Source organism: Pelodiscus sinensis, chromosome 17, assembly GCF_052426305.1.
Source record: "Pelodiscus sinensis isolate ZL-2025 chromosome 17, ASM5242630v1, whole genome shotgun sequence".
Taxonomy (NCBI): domain Eukaryota; kingdom Metazoa; phylum Chordata; order Testudines; family Trionychidae; genus Pelodiscus; species Pelodiscus sinensis.
In genome coordinates, this window is record NC_143068.1 from 27,129,306 (window position 1) to 27,142,339 (window position 13,034).

Below are 13,034 nucleotides of genomic sequence, written 5' to 3' on the forward strand. Positions count from 1 at the left end.
TTTGGATTGCAGTGACACCTCTTTACTGGGGCTTTCTGTTGGGAGTTTGCAACACATACGTTAAGTGGTAGGAAACTAGTGAAGCTAGTAACACTCCCCCCCCCCCCCCCCCCAAGCTTTAGCAAGAAGCAATTAGCTGGTGTGAATTTTCCTTCCTGGAAATTCTAGTGTGATTTTCTGATTTCCTACCTTGGTTTGACTTTTAGCACACCTTTTTCCAGGGCAGTTTTTACATGTAATTTTATCTGTCTGTGAATTTAGTTCTCAGCCTCAACTTGGTCGTTTATCCCTGCGTAAGGACATGTTTACAAATTATGAAATATCTTGGACTGTTTATGGCAGGGACAGCAGCTGAGGAAAATGGAGGAGGGAGAGAAAGCACAAAGCTAAAAGTAAAACGGCAAGTTTATATATAGCTACAGGCTGCAGCCGTGTGGGTTAGGCTGCTGTGATCAGTACTTTAAACATGCTCCTGGCTAATTGATCTTTATGGTTCTCAGCTACTTTAGGAAACCCACCAAACAGCCCTGGATAAGTAGTGGTGGTGTTGCTGCTGCGTTTTCATTTTGCAGTGCATAGTCATCGGGCCGTATGCAGTTTTGAGGATCTGGGTGCATCACTGAGTGCTCAGAAACGAATTCATTTGATTAAACTAACTTTTAATAAATGGGTCTCCTTTCTAATTAAATGAGAAATTGGAGGAGAAATTATTGGGTACTTTGCTGAGGACTGACTACAGTCTGGATGTGAGCAGAAAGCCTTGTGAATGTGCGGTGGCTTGTGCAATCTATTCCAGGCTCATTTGCATTATTAACTGGGAAAAAGTCATATTTCCCTTTGGAACCACAGTAGTAAATTTTGGGGTGATATTTTTCTCTTGTTTCTTAGAGCCCTGATTCTTGACGGCAGCTGAAGGGACTTCTGTCAATTTAAGAATTCAGGAAGGAGGCGTTGGAAAGCAGTACTTTATGAAAATGTCACGTTTTACAGGTGAGTAGCAGTTTGGGTGTTTTATAGTTTGTGTGAATAAACATGTAACATAAAATGTGTAATTGCACTGGGTTAGTCTGAACAGAGCGCATGGCATGATCTCCATCCCTATTTTTGGATTGCAGTGAAGTTGAGTAGCTGTGTTTTGATTTTAGTGAGCACCTCTACACTCTGAATATGTGATTGAATGAAATAATAAAATGTCAATTTTAGTTCATCACTAAAGATCAAATCTAGAGCCTAGTCACTGGCCTGAGCAACCATTCTGAGAGCCTGGAAAGAAGGATGATGAAAGGCAGAGAGAGAATGAGTCCTGCCTCTAGGCTAGGGATGTGAATGACTAGTTGACTACACGATAAGCAAATGCTTATCAGATAGTCGACAGGGAAGTTGACTAGTTCCCCTCCCCCCTTCCTCTATCAGAAAGCTTCAGGGGGTACCCTAACTGGAAAAACTTGAAAAACAACCAATAAAGACTAACAAAACCTGTAGATAGTATCATGAGCTTTTGTGGACACAACCCACTTCTTCACATGGCCAGATTTCAGAGGCCAGGTCCCAGCCCGACTTGGAACATCTACAGTGCAGGTTTTAGCAGTGCAGACTGTGTCAGCTGCTCTGGGTCAGTCTTTGCTCTCTGTTGGGTCTTTTATTAAGGACTCTTCGCTCCCCTTCCTGTCTTTTCACACAGCTTCACATGCTTCTCCTGTGACCTGCAGGTTAGCACTCAGCTGTGCTGCATTCTACCCTGGGGCTGGCGCCCCTCCACAGCCCCATTGTTTGTGCTCTCAAGGGACTTTTGGAGAACAGGCTGGATTGGCTCCTAAATTTGTAGCTATTGACAAAGTCAGTTTCAAATGCATACAGGTCATTCAGCTATGCTGTTCCCCTTTGGCGATGCAGGCCCCTGAGTGCAGATTCTGCTTCACCTCGCTGGGCTCCGACAAGGGCATGGAGTAGGATCTAAAGATCCAATCTGGGGCCATCAGAGGGTTGATTGCAACAGCATCACCATTGTGAGTTCCTTCTTTCCCGCTCCCTGCCCAACTCCACCTCCAAAATACCTCTTGAGCGTATACTGCAGAAACCTTCATTTTAAGCACTTGCATCAGGGCTACTCAACATGTGGTCCGCGGGCTGCATGTCGCCCATGGCCCATTTGTTTGTGGTCTTTGGTGCACTTTGGGTTTGCCCGGGGCTCAACATGGTAGGATTCTTTGAACATGGCCTCCACAGGGAACATGCTCCACACCATGAGGCGTCTTCCAGGCGTGATGAGCATTGAAAGATGCAAGCGGACGGGCTGGCTGGATCAGAGGGGTACAGGGTTTTGGTGTTTCTAGCCCCCAGGGAGGAGGTGCCAGGAGCGCCGAGGCATTGTGGGAAGTACTGTCTGCTTCGCTTTGTGGGCAGAGCCTGAGAGGTGCTGAATGACTCTCACTGGCCAAGTTTGGGTCCGGAACCACAGCTTAAGGCTTCATCTCTGTATTCATGCCTATCAGTGTGAAAGAAGCTATTTGCATATACAGCCGCTCCTCGAGTTACGAACGAGTTACGGACCAAAGACTTGGCCTTAACTCAAAGTGTTCGTAACTCGGATCCCATAGAGTTACATGGCAACTGCGCTGTACGTAAGCGCGGATCACCATTCATAGCTCGGATCCACATTTACGACCGCTTTGGTTGTAAGTGTGGATGGTCCTAAGTGGAGGTGGTCATAACGCGGGGAGCGGTTGTATATGCAACCACACTTAAGTTGTGGCCCTCCGCATGTGCTGTGAGTATCATTGTGGCCCCCAGGGATGGCCATATTGGGTCAGACCAACAGTCCATCTAGCCCAGTATCCTGTCTGCCAACCATGGCCAATACCAGATACCCCAGAGGGAGGTAACACAACAGGTAATCCTCATGTGATCCTTCCCCTATCACCCACCTCCATACAAACAGAGGCTAGGGACACCATTCCTACCCATCCTGGCTAATAGCCATTGATGGACCTAACCTCCATGAATCTATTTAGCTCTTTTTTGACCCCTATTAAAGTCCTAGCCTTCACCACATCCTCTGGCAGAGTTCCAGAGGCTGACTGTGCGCTGAGTGAAGAAAAACTTCCTTTTGTTTTTAAATCTGCTGCCTATTAATTTTATTTGGTCACCCCTAGTTCTTATATTGTGGGAATAAGTTAATAACTTTTCCTTATTCACTTTTTCCATACCAGTCATGATTTTATAGACCTCTATTTTATCCCCCCCTTAGGCTATGTCTAGACTGCAAGCCTCTTTCGAAAAAAAGCGTCTAGACTACAACCAGTACTTTCGAAAAAGCAAGCCGCTTTTTCGAAAGAGAGCACCCAGGCATTCTGGACGCTCTCTTTCAAAAAAGCACAGTTTACATTACATAGCACCTTTTTTTTGACAGAGCACTTTCAAAAAAAGGTGTTCTTCCTCATAAAATGAAGTTTTCCATGGTCTCAAAAACTGCCACATTCTTTCCATTTACTTTCAAAAGAACACGGCAGAGGTCTAGATGCAGGGAAAGTTTTTTTCAAAAAAAGGCCACTTTTTTCGGAAAAAACCCTGTAGTCTAGACACACCCTTAGTCTCCTCTTTTCTAAGCTGTACGTACTTTGAATTGTCCTACTTCATAAACAACAGAGCTTGGCAATGCTCATAGGGTAACATTCCTTTGCAGCCAACACTGCCGTTATTCATTTTGTTTGGTGGCGAATTGTTTGGGGGAGGGACCTGTCGGACACATTTTTAAACCCTGTGTACAGATCCTGGTTATTCTCCCCGAATAATGAAAAATCTCATTGGATGACTTGTGTGTCAAGGGTCCATGTGAGCTGAGTGGATTTTTTTCTGTTACGTTTGGACAAAACAACGTGGTTAGTCATTCATAAACACAGCTCAGAGGAATTGTAGGAAAATGTCGTCCTCTCAGTCTGATGACAAGTCTGCTTTCCTTCATGATGGGTTTCTGATATTGCATGAAGCAGTTTTTAAGGAAATCAACTATTGGTATCCATGCTTTTAGAACTCAGCTGTTTTTTTTTTTTGAGAAAGTGATAGTTTCTTATAATTTTCTTTCAGTTTTCAAAGGATTATAGTAACGTGAGTATATTCATATGCGTTCAGACAATTTTACATTTTTCTCTTAGATTACAAATGCGGAGCAAGTTTTATTGTGTTTTGCATGAGCTAAGTCTCCCCCTCCTTAGATTTAAATGTCACTTTATGGACAAAGCCCACAATGTTTGCAGGATATATTGAAGTTATGGAAAAACATGCTGGGTGAACCTTCCTTTGAGCAAAACTTGGTTCTCAACACCTGTTCCTAGGAATACAGTTTTAAAAATGCACAGCTTGACTCTGAGATAACTAGAACTAGAAAATAATGATCTATTATAACATCCAATTTGCCGGCCTTGCTTAATTTCTGTTTCCAACATCTGGGAAAAGTAGTGAGTTGTACTTGGATATTCAGTCCATTTCTTTTAGTTGTGCTTCCTCTATTGCAGGGGTGGGGACTGAGAGCCCAGGAGTTGGATGTGGTCCCCAGGCTTGCCTGGATTCAGCCCTTGAGGCTCAGGGCTCCACCTCAGCATGGGGAGATACATGCTAGTGCTCCAGCCTCCTGCAGCACACACAATCTACTAGCCTGGGCCTTCCTACGCTCTGGTGTGTGAAGGGAATGTGGGGAGTGTCTTACTTCTGTCCTGACTGAGAAGGGGAGAGTCAGTGTCAGTGAGGTTTGGGGGGTAGGGTTGGCAGGTGTCCAGTATTTGAGCTTTCTGTTTGGGAAACACATTGAGAAAATATAAATGTCTGGTATTTTCTAAATAAGATGTAACATAGATTGTGATGTCATGTCAAGTGTGTCCTGTATTATTGTTGAAATCCTATTGGGGAAAGAGAGGGAGTTTGAGTTTTTTGTTTTATTTTTGCTTTTCACTTAAGTGCAGCTCTGGACTGATTTTTTTTCTGTGGGCCAGTGGCTTTGAACCGACCTAAACAAGGTTCCCCACCCCGCTCTGTTAATCTGATTTCTCAGATTGAGCCACCCACTGGCATGGTGGACACTGCTAATTAGACCTGCCCATTTTTAAGTACCAAACATTCCAGAGGGGTGTGTTAACAGAATGGGCTGTTAAGTGGGACATGCATGTGCATATGGTAACAAAGCAAAACAAGAGCAGCAATGATGCCTGAGCTGAAACTGAGGTATGCAGAGAAAAGCCGTCATGGCTTTGAAATCTACAGGCAAATTAAATAGGGAGTGAGAGGTAGGGATGTTAACTATTGGGTATTTTTGTAAATGTGTTATCCTTTGGAAAAAAACTTGTGGGGTAGGGGGACAAGTTCGGCAGTAGAAGCCAATGCTTGTGAGGAGCCGGCTCCTGCCTCCCCCCCAATCCTGCTGCACATATTGGCTCCTGCCTTTCCCCCTTCCCCCCCACTGCTGCCTCTGTGGGAGGCAGCTGGATGGTGTGCATGAAGCTGATAGAGTTAACTGATAAGCCCAGGCTTATTGGTTAATCGTGTAGTCGACCACGTGTTGACATCCCTAGTGAGAGGTAATATGGTCTGAGAGATGGGCAGTTGAAATGGGAATTGGGAGATATGGGATCTAATTGTGGCTCTGCCACTGACCCTGCTGTGTGACATTGTCAAGTCACTTCATCAATCTCTTTCCTCCCTTCCCCAACTCCATTGGTGTAGGTTCTTTGGGAGAAGGACATAATCCAGTGGTCACCAGCTAGTTGATCCGGATCTTGGAGCCTCTGACAGGTGATCCTGACTGGGCTGGCTAAGAGGCTATAAACTAGGGGTATTTGGGTTTGAGGTAGATCTTGGATTGCACTTAAATTTGAAAAGTGATCTCATGCTTTAAAAGATTGGAGACCACTGTCATAAAGTGTCTGCACAGCATCTAACACAGTGCAGTCTTGGTCTTTTAGGTGCTACTCTAACAGAAATACAGGTTGAAACGCTCTAGTCTGGCACCCTCGGGAACTGACTAGTGCCGAACCCAAGAATTTGCCAACCCATGGAAGGTCAATATTGTCTAGCAGCATTACCAACACTTCCGCTGCTTATTCTGGGACCGTGGGAAACTTGGCTATACCCATGATAAGTGGACATCCAGTTAACTAAAATCATGCTGGACCCCAGATGCTGCCGGACTAAAGAGATTCAACCTGTAATAAGTGGGAGCTGATAACATTTGATTTTGTGTTTCCTTTCTAGTGCTACATCTCACAACTTGATCCCCAGGCAGCATATTAGAAGGCCTGTCGTTACTAGTTCAGTCTGATTACTCATGCCCCATTGGAAGAATATTTGTGAAAGTTGTTGAGCTACCTCTTGTGACAGGATGACCTAAATTCATCCTTATCCAACTGGGGTCATAATTAAAATATGGCATCTGATGTTAAAATCATGGAATACTTTCACAGTGTGTTACTGGGTCCTCTGATTAAAAGCCCTGACTAAGGTGTAGCTAAAATACTGACTTTGCTCTTCAGCTGCAATGAGTAAGCATGACAGCATCCTCTGTTTGTGAGTACGCATGACACACCAGGAGACCAGGGTGTGCAGTTGTACCTATTTGGCTGCTAAGCAAAATTGCCAGTTCTCTACTAGTTAAGCAGCTGCATCCAAATGATGTTTTGCTAAGAATAAAGGACAGAACCAGTGTTTTGCTTTTTTTGAGAATGCGCTGGCTGCACACTTTTCAAGTAGCAAAGAAACCCATTTTTAAGAATACAGTCTTATTGGAGACTACAGTTAGCATTTCCTAAAAAATTAACCAATCTTGGTGATCTTTAAAAAGATGACGGGTGTGAAGCAATGCTGAATAAGCTCCTCACCCTCAAATCCGTGGCCATAACCACCATTTTAAAACTTGTCCCAGAACTGACAACAAGATATTGGATATTTTCCTCTTTTTGTGTGTTCTCAAGCATACACATACAATGTATCCATAATCCGCTAAGGTTTTCCCAACTAGCAACATATTTCCCTTGCAATGCAAAAAGCAGACATTTCAGTTACCTTTTAAGACATCAGAGAGATATATGTAGTACCAAGCTGACAAATTAAATAGCTTATACAAAACATAATTAGTAAAATGCTCGGCCATTCATGGCTTACACACTGTACAAGTTTCTTAGCAAGACCCAATTTATTTTGGTGTTTCACATGTGTTCTACAGTATGCTAATACACAATAATGTCGTCTTTTGGCTCTTCTAAATCTATTGTCCATCACGTTTATCATTTACAAAATTAGCTACAGAGGTTCACAGCAACTTCAGCAGCTGTAACTTTTTTTAAAGATCCAATGTTATCTGTTGTAACTCATCCACACTGGCCTGAATGATCCTTCCCTGCATTTGTAATATTCCTTTGCAGTGAGCTGCCTTCTAGTAGAAGTTTCCATCTCTAATTTCTGTGAATGGACAAGGGTACCCTGTGAAGTGTCGGTGCTGGCAGCTTCATAACTCAGTAATTGCAGCTTGCAGACAAACTTCCCAAGGGGCTAAAAGATTAAGAATAAAATGGATTTATCAAGCTATCGGTTTGTATATTTACACACTTAATTAGTGCTTGTCTCTGCTCATCTGAGGAAGTAGGTTTTGCCCACGAAAGCTCATGATACTATATATAATTTTGTTTGTCTCTAAGGTGCGACAGGACTACTTGTGGTTTTCAAAGTCACAGACTAACATGGCTATACCCCTTTGAGCCTGTCAGTTCCATAGTTATGCAGACATTCCAGATAAGGGTATGTGCAAATGGCCAGTGAGATGCCCAGTTATTGAAGGGTTGCTTGCCATTGATACAGTCCAGTTCTGTTTTTTGTTAGTCTGAATGCACGTGTTTATAGACCTACTAGAAGATTTACCCGGCATTGTTTGGGTCCTTAATAGGGATGTAATAGTGTAGACAATTAAACAAATAACTGATAAGCAAAAGCTTATTGGTTAATGCTATCGACTAAATACGTTCATTTCTCCCCCCACCTGCCCTGGCCAGTAAATTTTTAGAGAACTGGTCAGCAGCTCAGTCTTGGCTGGCACTGGGTCCCCAGAGCTACCCCCACGTAGCTTTACAGGGAAAATTATTTAGGAGCCGGGCAGACAGGCTGCCCGGCTTAGTCTCCCGGGAGCTTCCCCCCGCTGTGGCTATACATGGTTTGCTTGGGGAGGCAGAATATCCTGAGCTCTTTTCCATTGCCAGCATAAGGTGGGTGGTGTTTACCAGATTATACATTAAGTGAAATCTCACTGGAAAAGTCTCACTGGAAGCCTCTTTCTTCTCTGATGATCTTGGCTACACTGCCTCATGTTGGCCACTTGACTGATCTGTTTGATTTAGGATTTGCCTGGTTGATCTTAAGAGTATTACGCTGAAGGGCTGAATTGAAGCTACCCTGAGTCTTTTGAGTTAATCAGAGATGAGCCCCGCAGACTGTTGCTGTTTTTCCTCCCTTACTCCCCCAATGCTGTAGACATCCATCCACTTAATCTTTTCCCTGCAGGTGATTACAGCAGCCCCATTGCAGGCTTCTGAGGGGGATTCTTACCATCCAGCACTTTATCCCACTTGACATGCTGTCACTTTGGTGCTGTTTCATTAAGATGCTTCCTCACAGTCTTCCCACCTCTCCAAACTGGAGGAAAGCAACTGCTTGGAAAACAAAGTGATTGTTTTTGCCTCCCTCTGCCCCAGACGCTGAGTGGATTTTGGCAGCTGAGCAAATCTGCCAGTAGCTATACAATGTAATACTTCAGCGTTTCAGACTTAAAGCAGATTTAGAATAAAATAGTAGCATTGTTAGGTTGTGGTAGCATAATTGTGAATGTAACCTGTCCTTACAAACCTCCCTGATTTACTTACATTGTGACCATCTCTCTCCCATTGTTTATTTAGCCCAGGTTTAATGATGATAGATTGTTAGCCATGGAGACGGATGTTGTTTCTTATTCACAGCATGGGCCACCAGCAGTAAGCTTTGCTTGTGTCATGCTGGTGAACTAGTTTCAGGAGATACTTTTAGATGTATTGATAGTGCTTACATTTCCCCCCCTCCTTTAAGGTAACTTTATAGATTTATCTTTACACTTGGGTAAATGCAAAAAAAGAAATAATATGACAGTAATTGGTTCATTAGTTTTGAAAAATTAGGAACCCCCCCCAACTTGATTCTATGAAATTTGACAGTAATTGGGCAATACTTAATTCCTCTTCCCGAGTTACTTTAATATCATGAATCCAGTCAGTAACGTGTAACTTCATAGAAATTTTGTGACTTTCAATTTGCATAATAATAATTTCCTTTATTGCTTTTTTCTAAATTTTTGGTTTTGCCAGATCATATTAAGATTTGACTTGGAGCTTTGAATATGTCACTGGAGAAAGGAGAATTGTAGTATTAATGCCATCTAATACCTCAAACGTATTCAGACAGATAGCAAAATTGGATAATAAGGTGTTAGTCGTATTTGAATTCTTTCAGATTGCACTCCACGTTCCCCAAAGTGGTGTCTGAAAGGTTTTAAAATACCATACTGAATTGTCTAAAGCAGGGCTACACAACATGTGGCCCACAGGTCGCGGCCCGTTTATTTGCGGCCTGCGGTGCAGTTTGGGTTTGTGTGGGGGCTCAGCACACAACCCACGGGTGGGAACCAAAACAAAAAAGTACTCAATATAATCGTCTTCTGTTGAGATGCGTTTTAGTAGTTAAATTCCTGGACTGTCATTGCTCATTGAAAGTGCTGTCATATGGGTGGAAATCAGGTAAATTTTGCATTTTATTAATATCAGAACTGACTTAAATGGGGCCTGTGTGTTATGTAGTCTTGCCTTAATCTTTGTATTTCTGCCCGTCAGTGTGAAAGAAGCTATTTGCATATATTTGCATATATATTTGCATATATATGCAACAACACTTAACTTGTGGCCCTCGGCATGTGCTGTGAGTATCATTGTGGCCCTTGGGGCTTCCAAAGTTGAGTAGACCTGGTCTAAAGCTTTGAGTACAAAGTGGAGGTTAGTAGATTGTTGGCAGTTCATGGGTGTGCACACTAATCAATGACTGGGAAGAAGTTCTTCCAGCATGCTTGGGATTCTTAAAATAAAATTCTCCCTATTAAGGCATTATCTTGAGCCACAAAAAGTGTAATTACTACATCAGTAGTTTGAGGTAAGGTTTACAGGGAGACCTTTGTTGGGAAAAACAAAACCCTTTTAAATGCGCTGTCACGGCTTTTTAAAATCTCCCTTGTACACCCATATGGCTACCAAAAGGTATTTCTATCAGTTATCCAGTGGCTTGGTGAGCTCCTGTCCCTTCAAAAAGAAACCCCACCAGTTGATAGGGTTGCCAGGTGTCTGGTTTTCTACCGGACAGTCCGGTACTTGCGCCCTCTGTCCGGTAGAAAAATTCAGAAAATACCGGACACGTGTAATTTCCGGCTGGGCGCCAGACGGAAGCCTGGCAGGTACGGAGGAGTGGCTGGGAGGTGGGGCTGTGATTGGCGCTAGGAGCCTGTGGTTGCATGCAAAAGCTGGGCGGGGCAGAGGCAGTGGATGGAACTCCCAGCCACTCCCCCCGCCTGGCTTCTGTGCACAACCAGAGGCTCCCAGCGCCAAACACTGCCCCGCCTTCCAGCTGGGAGCCTCTGGTTAAGTGCAGAAGCCGGGGGGTGGGGTGGGAGTGGCTCTCAGACACTCCCCTCGCCCCTGCCTGGCTTCTACTAGCAACTAGAGGGAGTGCCTGCCGGCGGCCTGTTGAACTCCAGTTACGGCCAGTGGCTGCCCCCCCCTCCCCGCCAGCTCTGCTTCCCGCCCCCCCTTTCCTCCCGGCCAGCCCCGCACCCTCCCCTGCCTACGATCAAGTGTGTCCAGTATTTTGGGGGAGTCTATCTGGTAACCCTACCAGTTGAGTCTCAGCAGAGAGCTCAAATATTGAACAAGCTATAGGTAGTGGTCTTCCCTATCCTTCCCCCGCCACATTATGAAGGTTACAAGCCAGTCCGTAAAATGTCTATTTTAGCTAGTTCACTATACGTTACTGGTGTTTGTAATGGGTAGCAAGGAAGTGTGCCCCCTCCCCCACTCTTTGTTGTAGTGTTTTCTTCAGATGGGCCATAGGGAACGCACTGGCAAGGGCTGGTGTCTGAAAGCACCTTTGGTAGGGTTTTGTTTGGAAATTACTTGAAAGTGGTTAAATATTTCATTTTGAGGATTGTGAAGTCTCAGAGACTAAAAAACACAGTTACTGGCCACATTGACCTATGGTAGCTGGGCATTATGAATCCCAAGGAGAATTTCAAGGCCAGGAGTCCTGCTTTCCTTGGCTTTCAGAAGTTGTTTTGCTTAGTCCCCCGATTTCCTGCTGAGCCATTTTAAAATTAGGTGAAATTCCAGAAACTACCCACAGAGCCATCCGTAGGGGGGCATAGGGTTTGGAGCAAGAGACCCCCAGTGCTCCAAGTGCGGGGACAAGGGTATCCCCCCAATCTCAGGCCCTGCTCTGGCTCTGCCTCTGTTCCATCGCTGCCCCTCATGCATTGCTCCTGCCCCATCTCACCCCCACTCCACAGCAAGCAATGGGGGCGTGTGGTGGTAGCAGGGGTCTCCCACCATCAGCACGGTGGCAGGAGTCAGAGCGACCTGGCAGCCTGCTCCACCTTGACCCCCACCCCGCCCATAGTGCTCTACTTCTTGGTAGGCCGGGGCACTCGGCTTCCTGCTGCCACAGTTAAGTGGAGCACAGTGGGCTGGGAGGGGATGGTGGGGCAGAGCGCAGCAGGCTGCTGGGTCACGCCAGCTTCCACATCCGTGGTGAGTGCAGGAAGGGGGCGTCCCCTACTACTGCCCCATGCCAGGTCCCCTTCTATCCCCAGTGGTCCCCCAGGCCATAGGACGTTTGAGGGGGTCTCCTCAGGGCCTCCCAAAGCACAAGGCTTGGGACAGCTGCCCCAAACTGTCCTATGGACAGGATGGCTCTGGTTACATGTGAAAGGCCTATTGAATCATCTGGGATGCTGAGAACCATGGTGCAATTTGCTTAGTTCCTCAGTACTTTAAACTTCAAGGCAGTAGTGCTTTTCTGTCAAGATTGCTGCCTCAGCCTGGTACCCTCCTGGGCTATCCACAAAGCAGTGAGTTGGATGAACTACGGGTACTGCCGCCTCCTCTCATTACCGTAGCAGTCATGGGTTGACTTGACCTGACTCAACACCTGCATTGCAATGGTCACCACAGCAATGTCTAGACTGTACAAGAGGGTCTGGCAAAATAACAAACTGACAGAACACACAAAGACCTTGCGTAGGGGAACGAGGCATGGACACTCATCGAGAAAAGAGTCCAAATGCTTATCGGATAGTCGACAGGCTAGTCAACCGGTCGCTCCCCTGCTTCTGTCTCTAACTGAAAGAGGCAGCAGGGGAGGGGAGAAGTGGAGGAGATACTTCAAAGCAGCAACACCGCATGGAGCCTGGGGCCAGACCCCAGGCTCTATATAGCACAGCCGCTTTGAAATGCCACGTTCAGCCTGGGGCCAGCTGGGGTGTCCCCAGGCTGCATGCGGCTTTTCAAAGCAGCAGTGCTATATGGAGCCTGGAATCAGCTGGGGACCCCGGACTCCATGTGGTGCTGCCACTTTGACACCGGGCTCCCCGCGGCGTTTCAAAGTGGCAGCACCGCACAGAGCCCCTGGGGTCAGTGGGGGAGTCCCCAGCTGACCCTGGGCTCCACATGGCGCTCTCACCTTTGAAGTGTAGCAACAGCCTTACTACAGCCTTACTTACGGCTGTTGCTACACTTCAAAGGCAGAGGCACCCTATCGACTAATCGAATAGTTGAAGCAAAAATGCATCAACTGTTCGCTTAATCAGTCAATATTTAACATCCTTAATGCAAACACTCATCCAACACAGATGCCCCCACTGGCTTAGGCATGCGTGCCTAGAAGGGACATCCTCTGCAGTGAATTGGTATCTGAAAAAAAGACCCAACATAGCGTTT

General features: G+C 45.5%; 1 protein-coding gene across 3 annotated transcripts in view; it reads left to right on the forward strand.

Annotated features, from left to right (window-relative positions):
- The window catches only part of ZHX3 (zinc fingers and homeoboxes 3), a 70,377-nt gene that overhangs the window by 32,613 nt on the left and 24,730 nt on the right, over nt 1-13,034 (forward strand). For all 3 annotated transcript variants that reach the window (XM_006121885.4, XM_075901326.2, XM_025184015.3), the window contains exon 2: nt 889-990. The gene's annotated coding sequence lies outside the window, so the exon portion shown is untranslated. The remainder of the gene's footprint in view (nt 1-888; nt 991-13,034) is intronic.